Source organism: Lactuca virosa, chromosome 2, assembly GCF_052849685.1.
Source record: "Lactuca virosa cultivar CGN04683 chromosome 2, Lactuca_virosa_CGN04683_v6, whole genome shotgun sequence".
Lineage (NCBI taxonomy): Eukaryota > Viridiplantae > Streptophyta > Magnoliopsida > Asterales > Asteraceae > Lactuca > Lactuca virosa.
Window position 1 is genome coordinate 182,658,318 of NC_136427.1, and position 21,701 is coordinate 182,680,018.

The following is a 21,701-nucleotide window of genomic DNA, read 5'->3' on the forward strand; positions in this document are numbered from 1 at the left end:
ATTTTCCAACCATTATGTACAGACAGGGGCAGACATAAAACACCGGAGGGCATGACCATTTTGGCATATAGCACTTCTGAAATCCAACAACCCTATGCAGCCCTTTAAACCAGATTCCCCGTACCGCGAGTAGTTAAAAAAGATATTATAACAACAGTTATATAAGTCATAATAATAGCCCAAATATTTATTTTATGTTCATAATAACAATACTAATTTTAAATATAAGTTATATTTAAAATAGGGTAAGCATAACTTACTTACAAGGGAGTTTTAGCTAGGAGTCGGGCTCTGCAGGGGCAGAACTTCGTCGCTGAATATTTCTAAGAAAGATTCTTGCAACGCTTCAAAGCTCACCTTACTATACTAAAACTACAGCAAGAGAAGTCGAATCACGAGGGACCGAAATTCTCGGGGGATAAGAAGAGAAAGACTCTTGAATCAAGAGAATGGTGCAAGAAATATGAGAGCCCAAACCTCTTATTTATAGTAATTGAATTTACAAAAACTACCCTCCATAATTACTTAATGACCTTATAGTTATATAAACGACTAAACACCAATTCATAATATTATTTTAAATATATTTAACGATATATATACTAAACTAATGTCAAAAGTACTCAACACTAGTCTTATAATAACTGCATCGTCGATACCTTTCTAATGATATATACATTTGTATATATATGTGTACGTATATATGATTTATACTTTATTTTAATACGTAAATATGCTATTATAATTTGTAACTTGTTCATACAAACTCCATTTTTGACGTTCTTTATATCCACGCGTTGCTATTTATGATTACTACAACTTTCATTTAGACGCCGTCAGCTAATTCTCATTCTATCTCAGATTTACAAAACTGTATCGAATTTATCGCGCTCGAAGAGTAGGGACCAAGTTTCGTCCATATCTTTAATATACGAGCTCTACTCTCGACATTATTTATATCCACGTGTAGGTAAAAACAAGATCTAAAACTTTCATTTAGACTCCGTCGGCTAATTCTCGACCGATCTTAAATTTAACAGTACGAGGAGATTATACTGTTAAATGTCTGCGTAAAATTCATAACTTCTGCATACAGACTCTGTTTGAAGGGCCAATATATATGGTTTGGGCTAGGCAACAATGTATAGATGAGTTAGGGCATTTGAGTTTGTAATTTGGAGTCTATTGTGTGTGTTTGACGTTTTTGGTCTAGGCAAGCTTTCGGTTGGGAAGTGACCGAAAACAGGCTTTCGGTCTGCCTGACCGAAACCTGTTTTCGGTCCAGTTAGTATATATAGCTCTTGTCAGGTCATTTGTCAGGGTTGTTGAAAGTTGTTGATCTACAGTTGTTTACTGTGTGGTTTTCGGTCCATTGAGTTGAATCAGACGGTTTCATGTGTTAATCGTATGCAAGCTCAAGTTCATTCCATCTTCTACTCATTTTCTTTTTTATTTTCATTTGCTTGATTGATCATTGGTGAAGATCCTTCCATCAAGGACCTTACAATTGGTATCAGAGCAAGAACCGGTGTCAATCAAGCTTATTATTCAGTTTTCAGCCTCACAGTTTGTGTTCATCAAGTTCTCGGTCAATAGAAGCATGTTTCTGCTTGAGTTTTGAAGATCAGATTGTAGCTTGTTTGGTGTGGAATCGAGATCTGCTTGGATTTCAGCTTTTCGATTGAAATCTTATTGTTTTCGGTTTGATCTTCATCAACCGAAAACATATCTTAAATCGGTTTCTGTCCAGATCTATCTTGTTTGAAGGCTGTGTTTGAGGTTTCAGTGTGTGGAAATCAATTTAGGATCGAAAATCTAAGTTTTTCATTGAAAACTGTTAGTTTTCGGTTCAATATTAAGAAACCAAAAATTGTTCTTCAACTGAAATCTCTTGAATCTTCAGAAACCGAAAACTGTTCTTCAACCGAAATCTCTTGAACCTTCAGAAACCGAAAACCTCCCTAATCTTTAGAAACCGAAAACCCCCTTATCATCATAAACCGAAAACCCTTGATAAACAGAAAACCTCTTCTCTTCAGAACCGAAAACCTTATTTTCCTTTCAACCTAATTCCTCGTTTTCGGTCAACACCACTCAACCAAAAACCTTCATTCCTTGATCATTTTGTTTATTTTTCAAGTTAATTTTTATTAAAAATTTAAAAAAAAAATCAAAAAACAACAAAAATCAAAATAAAAAATGGTATCTCAAAGCATGTCAGCTCATCACGAATTAGATGCCATTATGGGAACCACTTCTCGAATTCCACGACTTTTATCCGCAGAAGGATTTCCAGAATGGAAATATCGGATCGAGAAGTACATCAAAATGAAGGATTTCAAGATATGGCGAAGCATTCTTAGAGGTCCAATCCGCATCACAACCACATTGGAAGATGGAACCATAACTGACAAGCAGGTTGAAAATTTCACGGATGATGATTTTGAGAGAGTCGAGGAGCAGGAAAAGGCTCTTGCCACACTTACCATGTCATTATCTCCGGAAATTGCTCAAGGTTTCCGTGAGTATACATCAACAAAGGCCTTATGGGAAGCACTGATTGAAGTCTATGAAGGCAATGAAGTCATGAAACAGAGTCGCCAAGACATGCTGCGACAAAAATTCAATATGTTTAACCATATCTTGGGAGAAACACTTGAGAATCAGTTGCAGAGATTTATCACACTTACCATAGAAATGAGCTCTGCCGGTGTTATGGTGACAAGATCAGAGATAAACAAGAAGATGTTGAACTCTCTATCAAAATCCTGGGACATGAATGTCTCAGTGATCAAAAAGACCAAAGATTTGAACAGGTTGAGTTTAGCTGAAACAAGGACGATCATCAGGGCTTGCGATTTCGATGACAAGCAGAGGGAGATTAACCATGTCAGTTCATACTCCACAGCAAATCTTGGGATCCAAACCACCAACAACACTACTTTCTCAAGCTTCTCAACTCCTCAAGCTCCTCCAGTTTCTCATGTTCCTTGTGACAACCCGAAATTTCAAACTTACATATTCTTCTTTTTCATTAAAGTTAGCCTCGTTTCGCTATTTTGAAATGAAGTTTTGGGTCTATATAAGTGTATTAGGCTTAGTATAATCAAGATATGAGTCTTAGGAAGGGTTAGAATGTGTGTAGCATCGCAAGAATGGGCCAAACACACCAAGCAAGGTGTGTGCGGCCGCACACCCGAGTGTGCGGCCAGCCAGCCACACACAGCCAGCCGCACACGGCCAGCCGCACACAACCAACAGCACACCCTCCTAGCCTCACACTCCAACCTATATAAAGGTCCCTAAGTCAACCATACACCCTTTTTAACACTCCTTCAAAGCTAGAGCATTTTCTCTCAAGGATTCTTCAAGTTTTCCACTCCAATCATCAAAACAAGTAAGTAAACACCCTTAGATCCTTACTACAACACATTTGAAAGCCCTTTTCCTTGAGTTTGATCCATGAAATCATCATTCTAGATGATCTTCATGTGTGTACGGCCGCACACACATCATGTGTGACCGCACACACATCTTTTGGTCCTAAAATAGGCTTAAACACCCATCCAAGCTTAGCATCGACCAAAACACGTTCTTAGGATCATCCCCAAGCCTTGGAAAATCGATTTGGACACATTTAGGTGGGAGTGTACGGCCGCACACAGGCCTGGCCGTAGACTCTGGCCGCACACTCTAGCCGCACACACCATGTGTACGGCCATTCACACATTGTGTAGCCGCACACCCCCTTTTTAGGGTCTAATATGGCAACAAACTTCCATTCCAGCTAGCCAATGGTCAAAACACCTTCTCTAGAACATTCCTAAGGCTTGGAAACACGTTTTGGCACACTTTATAGTGAGTGTTCGGCCGCACACACGCTCTGGCCGCACACTCTGGCCGCACACACATAAAACCCATGATTTTGTGGCCTTACACTCAAATATAGGGCCATACACCCCTTATGTGCAACCATAGGTGTTGGTAACACTTAATTCTAAGTGTTTTTATGTCCCTAAGACATGTCCCTATCACTTTTAGTGGTTAAATACATTAAATGTATTCACATATGTGTTATTACATGAAAAATAGGATTCGTTTGTGCTCAAAACTTCAATTGACACCCGACAATCCTACATCGATCTTTCATTCGAGTTACTCACTGCAGGTGAGTTCATACCCCTTAATTAACCTTTTAAATGATTTTAAATGCTTTTATAGGCGGGAATACAAGTTGAACATTTCTAGTTCTCACTCAAGACCTCTCCTAAGGTCTGAAAGGATAGCTAATCTCAACCAACTCGCATCATGCATCACAATGGGGGGTTTTTGGGACAAGAATGGTGTCAAAACTTCACCACACTTAGATCTACACAAAATAGATGTCAAGCAAGAAACTTTATACCTTTAGGAGCTCTTGAACCACCAGAAAACTTCAGATCTACACGCTGGCCTTCTTCCTCTACTCACTAGATGCAACACCTTCTTCTCAAAACACTCCAAATTCACTTCAAAAGTTCACACACTCAAGAAGTTGGCTAGGGTTTGGGGAAAACGGCTCTAAACAGTGGAGGCTAGGGTAAGGGAGGGTTATGAGCTCTTAAAGTTGTTTAAATGGCCTCCACACCCGAAATATTAGGGTTTCTGGATGATAGGCGTATGCTGGGCGTACATCCAGTACGCTGGGCGTACGTCGAGGGACTCCCGCGTTCATTTACTCCATTACGCTGGGCGTACCCAGCCAATTACACGCATGCACTCCATGCATGCCTAGGACCCCTTTGCCAAATATTTCCTTTAGGGACCAATATTGACACTATCTTCAAAGTGTCATAACTCCTTTATTCTAAGCCCGTTTCCAACGAACTTTATATCCACGAAAAGGTGGCGAGAAGCCCTACGCTTTTAGCAACACACCCCGACCCGAAACCTTCTCGAATAAAACCCATTGCCCATAAAAGACCGAAACGCCCTTACTCTTGATCTCGGGGATCCATGAATAATTACTCTTAGAACGGGGAGTTACAGGGTCAGGTTGGGAAACCTGGTGAGTACATAGGGTTTTCAACCCACAATAATATAATTATTATGTTTTATCATCAAACAATCAATCAACCAAATTACCCATCCCCATTATCTTATTTACTCTTAAGGGTCTACCCTAAGAATCAACTATTCCTCGTTCATTCATTCCTAAGGATTATCCTAAGGAATAGGCACAAAATTCATTGTTGCTAATGACATATCTGTCAAGCACAACTACTAATATTATCATTTAGGCGTAGCTTCCAGAATGTGGCATTCTTTATGGGACGCATCTGCCGGGGTTATGAGGTTCTCTATTAGGCGCTTCTGCCGGTAGAGTCCTTTAGGCGCATCTGCCAGGGTTATCTCGTTTATTGACATTATCGTTTCCGAGAATCCACTCGCAATACATGTCAATGGGTTTTTATCTCGTTTATCGACAGTATCATTTTCGAGAATCCACTCGCAATACATGTCAATGGGTTTTTAGAGTACAGCTGGTGAATACACAGTTCAAATAACATCTACAGGTTGCGAGCCTACTAGTGTTCCACTGGACTGTCTAGAATAGTCCGTGGTTGTTATCCATACTCTGCTAGATGACGGGGCCAACACTTGGGTAAAAGGCTTTTCTGATGGTTCACCTCTCACCCTTATCTCATGGTCTATATCACCACTCATCATTTTATTTTTTTGTCACACAGCAACTATTTCATCTACCCATGTTTTACCCAACACATTTTGTAGATATAAAATACATATAGAGTTTAAATAATTTAAAACATGTATAAAAATCTTTCACCCAACATAGACGGCAAGTATACAGACAATTTGCACACATAGCATGTAATTTATATTAAATACTTCATATCTATGTGTAAGATGAAAGTAACTGTGCACTCACTTGTTAAAGTGATGATTCCAAACTCGGACAGCGCTTCGCTTCTTAACAATATAATTTCCTTCGACGAAACCTAGTATTATTACAACTAGATTTTAGTCTAATATTTACCGTGACTAATTATTAGTCTTAGCATTATTATTATTATATAACCGTTTAAACAATATTTTCCAACCATTATGTACAGACAGGGGCAGACATAAAACACCGGAGGGCATGACCATTTTGGCATATAGCACTTCTGAAATCCAACAACCCTATGCAGCCCTTTAAACCAGATTCCCCGTACCGCGAGTAGTTAAAAAAGATATTATAACAACAGTTATATAAGTCATAATAATAGCCCAAATATTTATTTTATGTTCATAATAACAATACTAATTTTAAATATAAGTTATATTTAAAATAGGGTAAGCATAACTTACTTACAAGGGAGTTTTAGCTAGGAGTCGGGCTCTGCAGGGGCAGAACTTCGTCGCTGAATATTTCTAAGAAAGATTCTTGCAACGCTTCAAAGCTCACCTTACTATACTAAAACTACAGCAAGAGAAGTCGAATCACGAGGGACCGAAATTCTCGGGGGATAAGAAGAGAAAGACTCTTGAATCAAGAGAATGGTGCAAGAAATATGAGAGCCCAAACCTCTTATTTATAGTAATTGAATTTACAAAAACTACCCTCCATAATTACTTAATGACCTTATAGTTATATAAACGACTAAACACCAATTCATAATATTATTTTAAATATATTTAACGATATATATACTAAACTAATGTCAAAAGTACTCAACACTAGTCTTATAATAACTGCATCGTCGATACCTTTCTAATGATATATACATTTGTATATATATGTGTACGTATATATGATTTATACTTTATTTTAATACGTAAATATGCTATTATAATTTGTAACTTGTTCATACAAACTCCATTTTTGACGTTCTTTATATCCACGCGTTGCTATTTATGATTACTACAACTTTCATTTAGACGCCGTCAGCTAATTCTCATTCTATCTCAGATTTACAAAACTGTATCGAATTTATCGCGCTCGAAGAGTAGGGACCAAGTTTCGTCCATATCTTTAATATACGAGCTCTACTCTCGACATTATTTATATCCACGTGTAGGTAAAAACAAGATCTAAAACTTTCATTTAGACTCCGTCGGCTAATTCTCGACCGATCTTAAATTTAACAGTACGAGGAGATTATACTGTTAAATGTCTGCGTAAAATTCATAACTTCTGCATACAGACTCTGTTTGAAGGGCCAATATATATGGTTTGGGCTAGGCAACAATGTATAGATGAGTTAGGGCATTTGAGTTTGTAATTTGGAGTCTATTGTGTGTGTTTGACGTTTTTGGTCTAGGCAAGCTTTCGGTTGGGAAGTGACCGAAAACAGGCTTTCGGTCTGCCTGACCGAAACCTGTTTTCGGTCCAGTTAGTATATATAGCTCTTGTCAGGTCATTTGTCAGGGTTGTTGAAAGTTGTTGATCTACAGTTGTTTACTGTGTGGTTTTCGGTCCATTGAGTTGAATCAGACGGTTTCATGTGTTAATCGTATGCAAGCTCAAGTTCATTCCATCTTCTACTCATTTTCTTTTTTATTTTCATTTGCTTGATTGATCATTGGTGAAGATCCTTCCATCAAGGACCTTACAATTGGTATCAGAGCAAGAACCGGTGTCAATCAAGCTTATTATTCAGTTTTCAGCCTCACAGTTTGTGTTCATCAAGTTCTCGGTCAATAGAAGCATGTTTCTGCTTGAGTTTTGAAGATCAGATTGTAGCTTGTTTGGTGTGGAATCGAGATCTGCTTGGATTTCAGCTTTTCGATTGAAATCTTATTGTTTTCGGTTTGATCTTCATCAACCGAAAACATATCTTAAATCGGTTTCTGTCCAGATCTATCTTGTTTGAAGGCTGTGTTTGAGGTTTCAGTGTGTGGAAATCAATTTAGGATCGAAAATCTAAGTTTTTCATTGAAAACTGTTAGTTTTCGGTTCAATATTAAGAAACCAAAAATTGTTCTTCAACTGAAATCTCTTGAATCTTCAGAAACCGAAAACTGTTCTTCAACCGAAATCTCTTGAACCTTCAGAAACCGAAAACCTCCCTAATCTTTAGAAACCGAAAACCCCCTTATCATCATAAACCGAAAACCCTTGATAAACAGAAAACCTCTTCTCTTCAGAACCGAAAACCTTATTTTCCTTTCAACCTAATTCCTCGTTTTCGGTCAACACCACTCAACCAAAAACCTTCATTCCTTGATCATTTTGTTTATTTTTCAAGTTAATTTTTATTAAAAATTTAAAAAAAAAATCAAAAAACAACAAAAATCAAAATAAAAAATGGTATCTCAAAGCATGTCAGCTCATCACGAATTAGATGCCATTATGGGAACCACTTCTCGAATTCCACGACTTTTATCCGCAGAAGGATTTCCAGAATGGAAATATCGGATCGAGAAGTACATCAAAATGAAGGATTTCAAGATATGGCGAAGCATTCTTAGAGGTCCAATCCGCATCACAACCACATTGGAAGATGGAACCATAACTGACAAGCAGGTTGAAAATTTCACGGATGATGATTTTGAGAGAGTCGAGGAGCAGGAAAAGGCTCTTGCCACACTTACCATGTCATTATCTCCGGAAATTGCTCAAGGTTTCCGTGAGTATACATCAACAAAGGCCTTATGGGAAGCACTGATTGAAGTCTATGAAGGCAATGAAGTCATGAAACAGAGTCGCCAAGACATGCTGCGACAAAAATTCAATATGTTTAACCATATCTTGGGAGAAACACTTGAGAATCAGTTGCAGAGATTTATCACACTTACCATAGAAATGAGCTCTGCCGGTGTTATGGTGACAAGATCAGAGATAAACAAGAAGATGTTGAACTCTCTATCAAAATCCTGGGACATGAATGTCTCAGTGATCAAAAAGACCAAAGATTTGAACAGGTTGAGTTTAGCTGAAACAAGGACGATCATCAGGGCTTGCGATTTCGATGACAAGCAGAGGGAGATTAACCATGTCAGTTCATACTCCACAGCAAATCTTGGGATCCAAACCACCAACAACACTACTTTCTCAAGCTTCTCAACTCCTCAAGCTCCTCCAGTTTCTCATGTTCCTTGTGACAACCCGAAATTTCAAACTTACATATTCTTCTTTTTCATTAAAGTTAGCCTCGTTTCGCTATTTTGAAATGAAGTTTTGGGTCTATATAAGTGTATTAGGCTTAGTATAATCAAGATATGAGTCTTAGGAAGGGTTAGAATGTGTGTAGCATCGCAAGAATGGGCCAAACACACCAAGCAAGGTGTGTGCGGCCGCACACCCGAGTGTGCGGCCAGCCAGCCACACACAGCCAGCCGCACACGGCCAGCCGCACACAACCAACAGCACACCCTCCTAGCCTCACACTCCAACCTATATAAAGGTCCCTAAGTCAACCATACACCCTTTTTAACACTCCTTCAAAGCTAGAGCATTTTCTCTCAAGGATTCTTCAAGTTTTCCACTCCAATCATCAAAACAAGTAAGTAAACACCCTTAGATCCTTACTACAACACATTTGAAAGCCCTTTTCCTTGAGTTTGATCCATGAAATCATCATTCTAGATGATCTTCATGTGTGTACGGCCGCACACACATCATGTGTGACCGCACACACATCTTTTGGTCCTAAAATAGGCTTAAACACCCATCCAAGCTTAGCATCGACCAAAACACGTTCTTAGGATCATCCCCAAGCCTTGGAAAATCGATTTGGACACATTTAGGTGGGAGTGTACGGCCGCACACAGGCCTGGCCGTAGACTCTGGCCGCACACTCTAGCCGCACACACCATGTGTACGGCCATTCACACATTGTGTAGCCGCACACCCCCTTTTTAGGGTCTAATATGGCAACAAACTTCCATTCCAGCTAGCCAATGGTCAAAACACCTTCTCTAGAACATTCCTAAGGCTTGGAAACACGTTTTGGCACACTTTATAGTGAGTGTTCGGCCGCACACACGCTCTGGCCGCACACTCTGGCCGCACACACATAAAACCCATGATTTTGTGGCCTTACACTCAAATATAGGGCCATACACCCCTTATGTGCAACCATAGGTGTTGGTAACACTTAATTCTAAGTGTTTTTATGTCCCTAAGACATGTCCCTATCACTTTTAGTGGTTAAATACATTAAATGTATTCACATATGTGTTATTACATGAAAAATAGGATTCGTTTGTGCTCAAAACTTCAATTGACACCCGACAATCCTACATCGATCTTTCATTCGAGTTACTCACTGCAGGTGAGTTCATACCCCTTAATTAACCTTTTAAATGATTTTAAATGCTTTTATAGGCGGGAATACAAGTTGAACATTTCTAGTTATTGCATTAATCACATGTGAATAATAACTAGAATAAACAGAAAGATTTACTACTACTTTCAAATTGCTATCAAACTTATGGATTTTCAAGCTTTCAAACCTTTATATTAAACTCTTTTGATGCTAAAACTGTTTTCAAACTCTTTTATACTTGTAATATTTTCAAATCCATATCTACACCAGTATATTTATATAAGTAAGACTTGAAGGACTTAGGACTGATAGTGCACCTTATTTCTTGTTCCTTGTTTGGTTGTGGACTTAGGGTATCCTGTTATTTGTCCGAATGTCATTGAATTCTTAGTTATATATCATATATATATATATATATATATATATATATATATATATATATATATATATATATATATGTGTGTGTGTGTGTGTGTGTGTGTGTTGGATATAAAAGCTTTCATTCAGTTCAGTACCTTTGTGTAACAAAGGCATCCAAACAACCTTACTATTTAACTATAATAGGTATAGTTAAGGGACTACTACTCACTACTACTATTACAACGACCCATACAAGAGTCAGTACATTTATGAGTCACTACATAAGTACAACATTGAGTATCAATACATGCTATACACTATATAAGAGAACATACTATACACTTTATAAGAAAACATACTGTATACTATACAAGAGAATATACTATACACTATACAAACATTGAATACTATAACAGAATGTGACATACTACTTCTCGATACGACACTTCATCGTGGTATCACTGTGTAACCAGAGTCTCCTGGAGGGAGAGCGGGCATTATGTGTATAGATCTATACGGGACAGACACTCCCACATCCCGACTGCTAGCTACAGTCCGAGCCGATAATGCCCAGGGGTGACAAAATGTCACGATACTACATGTGACCTGGAGGGTCATCATTTATTCAGCCGTCGATCAGCATGGTTACATACGAGTTCACATTCAAACCATAAATTAACTAAATAAGGATTTAAGGCAAAAATGGACTTTTCGAGGCGTACCGCCTGGAGTCTACATATTTCTACTTTGGACTTTTCGAGGCGTACCGCCTGGAGTCTACATATTTCTACTTTGGACTTTTCGAGGCGTACCGCCTGGAGTCTACATATTTCTACTTTGGACTTTTCGAGGCGTACCGCCTGGAGTCTACATATTTCTACTTTGGACTTTTCGAGGTGTATTGTTCATTCAGTACCACCTGGAGTCCGTATTTTCATTACTATGTGACTTTGTCACATACTCGTTTCAGTAAACTATATTTTTATACTAATAATTTTCACTGGGGAAAAACCCTTACATTTACAAAAGAACAAACATACAACCAATCGGGTCTTGGTAGAAGACTACTTTTTACTAGGAAACATAGGGTTTTCTAGGGAGTATACTATTCCCAAAATATTTGAAATCGATTACTACACTATATTGTTACTAACATTTTTATACAAGCAATGACACTAAATACTTATGAATTCACCAGCTTTATGCTGATATTCGCTTTCAAAATAACTTGTATTCTCAGGTCATCAGTAGGCAGGTACAGATGAAGCTTTTGAGAAGATGGAGCACATACAAGACTCATCTTTTATTTTGATTATACTTTTGGTGTCTTACAAACTGTACAGAACACGCTTGTATTACAATTATTATATTAATGCAATGGATGTTGTTGCTTGTCTTTACTATTATGCATTGTTGTGATATTGTACATGACGTCCTCCACCCCAGAACGTTTCCGCCGTTCTTGGTTTTGGGGTGTGACAGATTGGTATCAGAGCACTGTTTATAGTGAATCAAGTATATCAACCCATAAAAGATATACGAACTATAAACACATCGGGTTTAAAACACTCTGACCAAGAATATATACTTTTAAATAATAAAATATTTAACTAAGTATATATATATATATATATATATATATATATATATATATATATATATACATCTATTCATACCAAGGTCAGTATCATACTAGAACATAACAAAAGTATTATGATTGTTGAACATCACAATTAGGCTTAGAGACATATAGTCAAATCTGGGAAGATATAGCCTGATCAACTATATTATCCGAGGATTGACTAGTATGTGCCTAAGAGTAGTTGTGGTGTTGCAACAAGTCTAAAAACTTACCAACACTACTACAACAAGAACATTAGAACAAGATACCATAGGGGTGTTTTGTGTTACCCTAATTACTTATGTGCAATCAAAAAGGATCTTCGTCAGTACGTCTATTAACTATTCTTTCCCCCATTCTCGCATAAATACCATGGATGACTTAAAGGTTCGCCCAAGGGCTGTCCGTCGCCAGTAGAGGATTGTCTGCTCATCCTTTCTCTTCTTAAAAGAATAGCCTTTCTCTTCAGTATCTTTGTTCACTTGTCTGTAAACATTCCTAACCTTGAAAGTACTCTAACTAGACTACTAAACTGCCAACGTTTTCCTTTATGATTTGATGTAAGACCTACTGTTAGGTCACTTTTCCTGAATTCATTATTACATCATTAATACCCGTAATATTGGCAGTTGTCTAATCTATGGGAAAGTCTGTGCTTTTGCATTTCCTTACTCTATTGATATGACTCTATCTGATATTTGGACTATGGCGATTTAGTCCATGGAACCCACTCTCATCATACTCACATTCGATTCTTACTATTATCATCATCTCTATCAATTTGCAGTAAAAGATGCCGCCTCGTCCTCGTCCGACCAGGGGCAGACCTGCAACTCAAACTCCACCACCACCACCCCCTCCACAGCAATTCGATGCAGTAATGTTCCAGGCAGCTGTGACCGCAGCTGTGACCGCCACCATGGCCCAAGTAAACTCTGGCGGTGTTAGTGGAATGGGTACTGGCACTAACTCTAGCCATGGTGAAATCCATCCACGTGCACGAGAGTGTACTTATAAGCATTTCATCAGCTGCAAACCTACATACTTCAACGGAACCGGAGGGATCCTTGCACTGTCCCAATGGATCGATAGGACAGAAGCAATCTTCGAGATGTGCTCGTGCCCGGAAGGAAGCAAGATAAAGTTTGTTGCTTGCACCTTCACCCAAAGGGCCCTGACGTGGTGGAATGGCCATGTCAAATCACTGTCACTGGTAACAGCCAACGCCATGGGCTGGGACACACTGAAGGACCTTCTGACAAGGGAGTACTGCCCGAGGGGCGAAATTCAGAAGCTCGAGGAGGAACTCTGGAACCTCAAAATGTAGGGTTCCGACATAGTGGCTTATACAGCCAGGTTCTGCGACCTGGTGGCTCTATGTCCTAACATGGTTCCCACCGAAAGCAAGAAAATTGAAAGATACATCTGGGGTCTGGTACCCCCATATCGAGGGAACGTTCTAGCCTCACACCCTGCGACCTTTGAAAGTGCCAAGGAACTGGCCCAAAGGCTCATCGATCACGAGGTTCCTTCTACCCCCTCAACAACTACAACCACTACCCCAACCTCAACCAACGCGACCGACAACAAAAGGAAGCGTGGGGACCGAAGGAGGGGTAAATCAAATCAACCTTCTTCCAAGAACAAACAGACAATGGCTGTTCATGCTGCCACTACTCCTGCTGCCCCTATACCAGCCAAAACATATGCAGGGAATTTACCCAAGTGCACCAAGTGCTCTTTTCATCATAACGGCCCCTGCCATGAGATGCACTGCACTAACTGCGACAGGAAAGGCCATACCGCCCGGTTTTGTAGGGCACCTCCCAAACCCACCACCCAAGTTCCCGGTACCGGAGTGAGTCAAGCCTGCTACTGTTGCGGCGAGACAAGGCACTTCAAAAGAAACTGTCTGAAAGCTAGGAATGCGGGAGGAACAGGAAGACTACTTGCTATGGGCCAAATGAAGCCGTAGCAGACCCCACGGTAGTCACGGGTATGTTCCTTCTCGATAACTCTTATGCTTGTATCCTATTCGATAGTGGGGCAGAAAGAAGCTTCGTAAACCAAAAATTTAAACACCTACTTAAACAATCACCGCAAACACTAAAAGAAACCTTCGTCGTAGAAATGGCTAACGGCAAGACAGAGAGTTCTAACGAGATTTACATAGGTTGTTCCCTCACGCTAGATAATCATTCGTTCCCAATCGACCTCATACCAGTAGCTATCCAGAGTTTCGACGTCATCATAGGCATAGACTGGCTGAGTCTCTATCGTGCCGACATTCTGTTCTTCGAAAAAGCAGTCCGCCTGAATCTACCGAATAGCAAAACCTTGTTGATCTACGGAGGCAAATCCAGTACGAGCCTTCGTATCATATCAAGTATTCAAGCCCAAAAGTACTTGCGTAAGGAATATCGTGCATTCCTGGCACACGTTGTCGATACGAGCTAGAAAACAAAGGAACTAAAAGACCTCCCCGTAGTACGCGACTTCCCCGACGTCTTTCCGGAAGAACTCCCAGGATTACCCCCGCAACGTCAAGTCGAGTTTCGAATCGACTTAATTCCAGGAGCGACCCCAGTAGCCAAATCGCCCTATCGTCTAGCACCTGCTGAGATGCAAGAACTGTCCGGTCAACTTAACGAACTGCTCAGCAAGGGCTTCATAAGACCAAGCTTCTCACCCTAGGGAGTACCGGTCTTGTTCGTGAAGAAGAAAGACGGATCGTTCCGTATGTGCATCGATTACTGGGAATTCAACAAGCTTACAGTAAAAAATCGTTACCCTCTTCATCGCATCGACGATTTATTTAACCAGCTGCAAGGGGCGAACTACTTTTCCAAGATTGATCTGAGGTCCGGGTATCACCAGTTACGAGTGCTTGAGGAGGATGTTCCGAAGACAGCCTTCCGAACTCGTTACGGACACTACGAGTTCGTGGTAATGCCATTCGGACTGACCAATGCGCCCGCAGTATTCATGGACTTAATGAACAGGGTATGTCGTCCCTACTTAGCTCAGTTCGTCATCGTTTTCATCGATGGCATACTTATCTACTCTCGAAGTAAGGAGGAACATAGCGATCATTTACGACAAGTCCTAGGAACTTTACGATCAAAGAAACTTTATGCGAAGTTCTCTAAGTGCGAGTTTTGGATCCGAAGAGTCGAATCCTTAGGACACGTAGTTAGCGAAGAGGGAATCCACGTGGACCCATCCAAAATTAAGGCCATTGAGAACTAGTCAGCAACGAAGACGCCTACGAAAATTCGTCAATTTCTAGGCCTCGCTGGCTACTACCGCAGATTCATACATAACTTTTCTCGGATCGCAAAACCCCTTTCAACATTGACCCAGAAGGGCGTGGCCTTTGACTGGGAAGAGAAGCAGGAGAAAGCGTTCCAAACGCTAAAGCGAGCCTTGTGCACCTCACCGATACTGTCCCTCCCCGAAGGAGCAGAAGACTTCGTAGTCTATTGCGATGCGTCAAACCAAGGGCTCGGTTGTGTTCTGATGCAACGAGGAAAGGTCATAGCCTATGCCTCAAGACAGCTGAAGACACATGAGGTCAACTACACCACGCACGATCTCGAATTAGGAGTGGTTGTGTTCGCCCTCAAGATCTGGAGACACTACCTGTATGGTACGAAGAGCACTATCTTCACAGACCACAAAAGCCTACAACACATATTCAACCAGAAGGAGCTCAATATGAGACAACGACGGTGGGTCGAGCTACTAAATGACTACGAATGCGAAATTCGTTATCATCCGGGTAAAGCCAACGTGGTAGCAGACGCCCTAAGTCGGAAAGAATATTCTGGTCGAAGAGTCAAGTCATTGACCCTGACTATCCATTCCCACCTACCCGCACAAATTAAGGAGGCTCAGCTTGAAGCCTTGAAACCTAAAAATGTAGCGGGAGAATCCCTGCGAGGAATGGATAAGAACCTGGAAGCGAAGGGTGACGGAGCCTTATATCTCATGGACCGGATCTGGACCCCGAAACACGGTGGCTTCAGAGACTTGGTCATGAAGGAAGCACACAACACTCGATATTCCGTCCACCCGGGTTCAGATAAGATGTATCTGGATCTTAAAAAGTCATACTGGTGGCCTAACATGAAAGAAGAGATTGCTGCCTTCGTGAGTAAATGCCTTACTTGCGCAAAGCTTAAGGTCGAATATCAGAAACCATCCGGTCTACTACAACAGCCGGAGATACCGGAATGGAAGTGGGAGCGGATCACTATGGACTTCATAACCAAGCTACCCAAGATAACGGGTGGGCTTGATACCATTTGGGTCATCGCCGACAGATTGACCAAGTCCGCACACTTCCTACCCATCAAAGAAACCGACAAAATGGAGAAACTCACAAGAACCTACATTAGGGAGATCGTACGACTGGATGGTATTCCTATATCTATTATCTCCGATAGAGATAGTAGATTCGCTTCGAGGTTCTGGCAGTCACTACAAAGCTCCTTAGGAACGAGGCTGGACATGAGTACAACCTACCATCCACAAACCAACGGACAAAGTGAGAGAACTATCCAAACCTTAGAAGATATGTTGCGTGCCTGTGATCGACTTTGGGAAGGCATGGGATACTCACTTGCCTCTTGTCGAATTCTCTTACAACAACAGTTATCACACGAGCATCAAGGCTGCTCCATTTGAAGCCCTCTACGGCCGGAAGTGTAGATCCCCTCTGTGCTGGGCTGGGGTGGGTGACACTCAATTAGCTAAAGGACGAGTTCCTGACAGCACTCTCACGGGTCCGGAGATCATTCGGGAAACGACAGAGAAGATCGTTCAGATTCGTGAACGACTGAAAGCCTCTAGAGACTGACAGAAAAGCTATGCAGACAAACGGAGGAAACCTTTGGAATTCCAGGTTGGAAACCGGGTCCTTTTGAAGGTCTCACCATGGAAGGGCTTGATACGCTTCAGAAAGTGTGGAAAGCTAAATCCAAGATGGAAGGGCTTGACCGCACACACATCTTTTGGTCCTAAAATGGGCTTAAACACCCATCCAAGCTTAGCATCGACCAAAACACCTTCTTAGGATCATCCCCAAGCCTTGGAAAATCGATTTGGACACATTTAGGTGGGAGTTTACGGCCGCACACAGGCCTGGCCTGTAACACCGGGTTCATGGTATGATTTTATTTAAGTTTTTATCTTATTTTTGCCACGAACTCGGCGAGTCTGCGTCCCGACTCGCCGAGTAGTAGCAGGGTGGACACGGGATTTAAGCGGTGAACTCGGCGAGTCGATGCATGGACTCGGCGAGTCCACCTGTCTGAATGAAACTCTATTTTCAGACATTGCACCTTATTTTACCCATTCTAAAACTCCCATTTCGTCCCATTCTCTTCCAGAAGAACTGTAGAGCGAAACCCTAGCCCATTTTGATCCTTGTGAGTGATTTTGGCTTGGTGAAGGAAGTTTGAAGCTTAAGAGAAGAAGGAGGAAGTTGGAGGGTGCAAGGAAGTGTGGTAGATCCGAAATCTACCCTGGGAGAAGCTCCTAACCAGGTAAGAAAGCTCCTTCTTGATCTTTAGTATAATAGATTCCCTTTTTGTCCCTTATATGTGGATTGCAAGACCTTAAACCTCCCAAACTCCGTGTGTTTATGCCATAGGAGCTTAGATTTATGGTTTGGAACCATTGCATGTCTCAAATTTGGCCAGAATGGGTGAAGAGTCGAAGGGTACTCGGCGAGTGCCAAAGTGCACTCGGCGAGTTCCATGAAGATGGCCTTAGACTCGGCGAGTTGGATAAACAACTCTGCGAGTCCTATGAAGATTGCATGGTACTCGGCGAGTCGTTCTTCAAACTCGGCGAGTCCCTTGAATATAGCCTTGAACTCGACGAGTTGTTCTCCCAACTCGGCGAGTCATATGAACAGTCACTAGGATAAGAAGGGTTTAAGTGTAGGAGGTCCAACCCTCCGTAGTAACACGTGGAATTAGCAATTTAACGTGTAGCTATAGTCCCAGAATCTCCAAATCTCCAAGGTTGATGTTCTGATGGAAGATTGGAGCAATTTGTGAGATCTGTTTGTCGGACTCGGCGAGTCCCCCCTTGGACTCAGCGAGTCCAGTCGCGGGTTTGTTAGTTGTCCCCGTCTAGCGAGTCGGGCTGACTCAGTGAGTGGGAACAGGGACCCGATGAGTCAGAGTCGGGCTAGGCATAGAAGGACTCGGTGAGTCGCCATATGGACTCGGCGAGTCCAGTCAATCAGAAGGTTGACTTGGACCAAGGAGTTGACTTTGACCAGTCATTTGACCTTAGGGGTATTTATGAGTACCTAATCCATGTTTACGGATTTATAGCCGGAGGGATTACCGGTGCGGCAGCCAGGCATAGTCTGAGCAGGTTTTTGGCAGCTACTCTCGAGGTGAGTTTCCTTCCAGTAGGGACGGGTCTAAGGCACCAAGGTCGGCCCGTATAGACGATATGTTAGCATCGGAGTGTGGGCGGAGCCCGTATCTCATAGCTGAGTTTGATTGTGTTATATGCCAGTATGATAGAATTGCTTATACTTGTTGTCTGTGTGATACTTGTATGTTATGGTTTAGTAGGGGAGTGTGGGCGAGGCCCGTATCTCCATGGATAGCAGAGTGTGGGTGAGGCCCGTATCTCCTAGCTAGTAGAGTATGGGCGAGGCCCGTATCTCTATGGGTGTGGGCGAGGCCCGTATCCCTTAGCTATTCATTAAATGATTGCATGGTATGTGGCATTATGGGGAACTCATTAAGCTTCGTGCTTACGTTTTATAGTTTTGTTTTCAGGTACCTCTTCAGCTAGAGGAAAGGAGCCGGCGCGGTAGCGGCATATCACACACTCTCATGTTTTTCCGCACTGTGGATTTTCTGGGATGTACTCTGAACATTTTATTATGAACGTTTTGTAATGATGTTTTTATGTATTAACCTAATTTAAAAATGAAATTTTTAGCTGGTATTTTTGGGATGTTACAAGTTGGTATCAGAGCCCTGGTTTGAGGGATTCGAACACACCTTCGGGGGTGTCTGGACTCAAATCGAGGGATTAAAAGATTTTTTATAAAGAAATGATTTTCTGAAGACTAAGTAAAAGGGGTTTCTAAAAAAAAAGAAAAAGGTGTGTGATGTGCGCGACCGGCCGAGCTCAAGTAAGTTTTCCCCAAAGTACCCATACAAGTTTATGTTATGATTATCAGTTTCAGTTTCAGTAGAACAACATGCTAGAATAGGACTAAGGATCTAGGAATGATGCCTTATGTGCCTGCTTTATGTGTTTCGGCTTTTTGAGAATTGCATGTTAGTACAGATCAGTCAGTATGATAGCCAAAGTAGTATATACTTGATTATGTGTACTCAATGCCCGAATGCTGCTTGCTTTGTGCTATTAGGAGTTCTAGTCGTCTTTCACTAACTAGTGAACGAATATGCTAAGTTACATATTGCAAGGATTAAATAATTTCAGAAGGCTGGGTCTAGCCCTATTTCGCAGCTCTTGTTTGAGTCCAACCGTTGTAGGGTAGGACCTCTCATTCGAAGAATTATCTAGTCTGAGTAATATGTAATAGTATTCGCGAGCTAGTTAGGGAAGGAAAGCAGGGACTTCTTGTGCAGCTGATGGCAGAGAGTGGGATGGCGATTACTTAGGGCAAGCCTAGGGCGAGAGTAGCACGAGAACCGCAATATTAGTAGAAAGGACTTGGTTGAGTTGAGGCAATTCTTGAGGAAAGTACGGATAGACGTGGAAGGTAGTATGGGCACGTACTACTGAAAGCAGAGGATCCGTACTCGATTCAAAAAGGGCCGAGACGAGACCGGGGACTTGTGATATGAATGAGAGCCTCGTTAGTGGAATATAGTATGATGGTGGTTATGCTATGTTTTGCAGTATGGTGACCACACGACAGGGAGTGGGAGGCTCAGGGTCAGGATCGGGTTCAGGTTCAGGGTCCGAACCAGTTGATGAGGGTCTACGCGAGTTCATTGCGTCAGAGATTACCAGGGGCATCCTTGAGTCGACTCCCATCATCTTCGGGTCGATCAAGGAGGGTATTGTAGAGTTGATGGAGGATCGTCTCAGGGCGTTCAGGAGTGATATGGCGGCTAGCCAGTCAGGACCACGCACACTGTCCTTTAAGGACTTCAGGGGCAGTGGTGCATCAGATTTCCATGGGGTGAAGGACCCCATTGCTGCCAGACGATGGATTGCAGACCTTGAGTCTGCACAGCTGATCAGCTTCTGCCCCGAGGGGTCGAAGGTACGATTTGCAGCAGGGTGTCTACGTGACAGAGCTAGAGATTGGTGGGAGTCGGTTTGTGACTCTTTGGGAGCCGCGGCCATTGAGGCTATGACATGGCCGGACTTTGTGACACGATTCAGGGCGGAGTTCGCGCCTGCGGTGGAGCTCCAGCAGTTGGCACGGGAGTTCTTGGATATGAGGCAGACGACAGAGACAGTGGCGGAGATCACTGCCAAGTTCCGGGAGAGGGCGTTACTGGTGCCCCAGTATGCAGGTGATGAGGATATGAGGAGGACCCGCTACCATGACATGTTGCGAGCCGACATACGGGAGCATGTCAGTTTTTCAGCTTGCCCTATCCTGGATTCTATGATTGCTAGGGCGAGGGAGAGGGAGATAGATCTGGAGCACATCCGGAAGAGGAAGGCAGAGGAGGGACAGACGATAGGGGCTTCGGGAAAGAAGCCCAAGGGATCAGATGGTAGGACGAAAGGCCATTCAGGACCGGGCCGCTGCAGGAAGTGCGGCACGTCGCACGAGGGAGCGTGTAGATTAGGATCGACAGGCTACTACAGGTGCGGCAAGACGAGACACTTCAGCAGGGATTGTACTGCCCCTGCTCCGGTTATTCAGACATCTGAGTTGCTGTGTTTCCACTGCAACCAGAGGGGCCACAAGAGGGCCAACTGCCCCCAGTTGACAGCAGCAGCGCCAGTACAGGCGCCAGCTCCAGCGACCCTGCGGATTACAGATGGCCGGCAGGGCAAGGCAGAGGCTCCGGTGGTGAGGAGCCGGGCATTTCAGCTGACAGCCGAGGAGGCACGCGCTGCACCCGATGTGGTGACGGGTATGATTCTTTCCCTCTGACCTATTTATATGAGGTTTATGATATTGATATGTGCTCTGTGTATATACATTTAGGATCGTTCCATGTGAACGGTATTCCAGTCCAGGTGTTGTTTGATTCGGGGGCTACCCGATCCTTTGTTTCTCTTGCACTTAGCAAGAAGTTTCCTGAGTCCGCGGGCATGTTGGATTGCCCTTTAGAGGTCGAGATTGCGGACGACCGGTCAGTGCGAGCATCAGAGGTCTTCCAAGATTGTGTGTTAAGGTTGTTCGAAGAGCGGTATTTGGTTGATCTAGTTCCCATTCCATTGCGGGGAAACAAGGTCATTATTGGTATGGATTGGCTGAGTCCCAATGGGGC

General features: G+C 42.3%; 1 long non-coding RNA gene across 1 annotated transcript in view; it reads left to right on the forward strand.

Moving 5' to 3' along the window:
* Positions 1 to 11,949, forward strand: part of LOC145156650 (uncharacterized) — a 36,682-nt gene extending 24,733 nt beyond the window's left edge. Inside the window, exon 3 of the long non-coding RNA XR_013736841.1 lies at positions 11,854 to 11,949. This is a non-coding gene — a long non-coding RNA (uncharacterized LOC145156650). The remainder of the gene's footprint in view (positions 1 to 11,853) is intronic.
* The last annotated feature ends 9,752 nt before the right edge of the window (positions 11,950 to 21,701 follow it).